General features: G+C 45.5%; 1 non-coding gene across 1 annotated transcript; it reads right to left on the bottom strand.

Moving 5' to 3' along the window:
• Window positions 1–1413: 1413 nt before the first annotated feature.
• LOC115869420 lies at window positions 1414–1518 on the bottom strand. Its single transcript, XR_004046171.1, has one exon. It is a non-coding gene; the product is annotated as a U6 spliceosomal RNA (small nuclear RNA).
• Window positions 1519–2583: the final 1065 nt, after the last annotated feature.

Below are 2583 nucleotides of genomic sequence, written 5' to 3'. Positions count from 1 at the left end.
TTTATGTGCGAAGTGCTTTCTCCTGTTTCCATTAAGCCTTTATTAAATGTGTTTCCCTCATCTTCTGCAGCAGGAGGGACAGAGGGAAGGTCCAAGGGTGAAGCATCTCTTTCGTTCCTCCAAGTACCTTTCCTTTAAAATAGGGCCCTCCAGGGACACAGGCAGGCAACTGTTGACCTAGCCAAATAATCAGCAGCAAGCATTTTAGCAAAACAAATACATCTTCTGAGCCCTGGGGGTCATCCCTGTTCTATCGTTTACTCTGTCTTCACTCCAGTGTGGCAAAGACAGGGTAAGGTCAGCTATGGGCACAGTATTGGAAGAGACTTCAGCGTGTCAAGAAAGGAAGGGATGAAATGGTACTGCTAATGCCAAGAACATTCTGGAACTTCCTTACTTTCTCTTGTATTGTAATAAACTCCAGTCACCCTTGCCACCTACCCTGCCCTTTTCAGGCAGTGGTCTGAAAGCAAGGGGCGACAATATAATGTCAAACTCCAGACAATTTGTGTCACAATTTCTATAGCAAGTTGAGCATCCACTCTGAATGCTTTTGTTCATCAGTGGATGTGCAGAAGGGGCAGACAGCTAGAATACTTTCTACATGCAAAGTTAAATCGGTCCTGCTGAGAGGAAGACTGTCCTGTGTCCATGCTGTGTAAGGAGGCATGGTGTTGTGGCTGCCATTGTATTGCCAGTGTCTGAGCTCTTTGCCCTGCACTTCGAAGGTTCTCAGCCGGGCTGGCACAGATGGCAGCACTCATTTAGCCCAGCTTCTTGTCCGAGGGAGAGAATCTGCCTTCAGGGGCTAGACAGGTGAGGAGAGGCCAAGGGCAGGTCTGGGAAAGCCCTTGTCTTGAAGGCTTTGCCCCTTATTGACGACGCAGCGAACATTCAGCTCATCTGATAGAGCCAGCGTTGCTAGATCTTCATGTTTTCAAGAGGAGTCAGAAATCTAGTGTTTTCTATAAAACGTCCAGCTTGATCTCCAGCTTGATCTGTAGACGGCCAGTTTGGACCTCTTTTTGAAGCCTTTAAGGATCTAAATAGAACAATAACGATGTCACTTCTCACACCAAACTATTTTGACAGAGGAGCGAGGTCAGCCTTCACAAGCCAAAAGGCCACTGTTCTCCAAACTTCCAAGTCTCCCAAGACCTCAGATGCCAGTTGAAAGCTAGGGAGTCCTCCTCATGGCCTCACATTTGACTCACTCCACCTCTGCAGGGTGCCAGCCATAGACTTGGGGGTCTCCAGCACCTTCACTTCTTTTTAATTTTTTTCCAAACCATTTTATGGTGAGTTAATCCTGACAACATACCATTCCATAGTTCAATCACATCAAGCAGTATTATACAATTGCTACCAAAGTCAGTTTCAAAACATTTTCTTCCTTGAACCTCCAGATATTAGAAACACACGGAAAGCTTCGCAAATGTTCGTGCCATCCGTGCTCAGGGGCCATGCGAATCTTCTCTCTATGTTCCCATTTTCACCCACATGCTGCTGAAGTGAGCACATACCTTCGCTCCCAGCCTGCCAACTGCAACTACTCGCTGGGATTCAGTAATTCAGTAGAGTGACTCCTAGGAGCCATGGAAAGCTCTTGTGGGTCGGTGACGCCGAAGTGTGTTCCATGTCATAGCGTCCCCAACTCACAGCATGAAACTGCCTGGTCCCCGCCATCCTCACACTCATTTCAGCCGCTGAGTCACTCCAGCTCTTTGAGAGTCTTCCTCTCTCTTGCCAACCCTCTGCTTTACCCAGCATGAGATCCTTTTCCCAGGGCTTGTTCCTCCTGAGAACCTTTCCAAATTACGTGAGGCAAAGTCTCACCATCCTCACTTCTAAAGTGCATTTTGACTCTGCTTCTACCAAGAAAGATTTGTTTGTTTGGTTCGCGGTCCATGGTATGTTCACTGTACCGTTATGCTGAGGCAGGAGGTTCGGAAACACTATTACTTTAGCCCACAGGGCCTAGGGGAATCCCTCAGTTGACTGGGGACTGGGGAAGCAATTACCTCTGGCCATGACAACTGTCTAAGTCAGGAAGAATTAATGTAAAGTTCATTTATTCTTTGTTGTTGTTGTTGTTGTCAATTGGCTTATGATAATAGAACCAACAATAGAAATCTCTGAAAATCCCACCCCCCAGACTGTGTCTATGTTAACTCCCCTTTGAAATCTCAATGCTATTTTAAACTCAATGGTTTCCCTCAAATAATTTTCATTTGTAAGCCAGTTACAGATTCCAAAATTGATAACAACGGCATTACTATCTCTCAGAGGCATCATTGACTAAATAAATCACCATATGCTCCTATACCACTAGTTTACCCACCAAACTTTCCTCCAAAATACATCACATCCTATCTCTCCATTCTTACAACCATCATCTGGCTCTACTCCCTTAGTATGGTTTCTAAATATTCTGGACTAGAAAGCTGCGTAGGATGGTGCTTAATACTCTGTGAGCCTTGTTTCCTTTGCCTCTCACAAACACCTCACCAAAAGGTATTATTTTTATCAGCACTAACTTTCCTCAGGTCTCGTGTTGTTAATTTGCCTTTGAGATGGCTCCGA

The sequence above is a fragment of the Echinops telfairi genome, unplaced genomic scaffold (assembly GCF_000313985.2).
Source record: "Echinops telfairi isolate 266 unplaced genomic scaffold, ASM31398v2 ScPeMD7_25;HRSCAF=90, whole genome shotgun sequence".
Lineage (NCBI taxonomy): Eukaryota > Metazoa > Chordata > Mammalia > Afrosoricida > Tenrecidae > Echinops > Echinops telfairi.
This window is presented reverse-complemented; position numbering and strand designations above follow the sequence as displayed.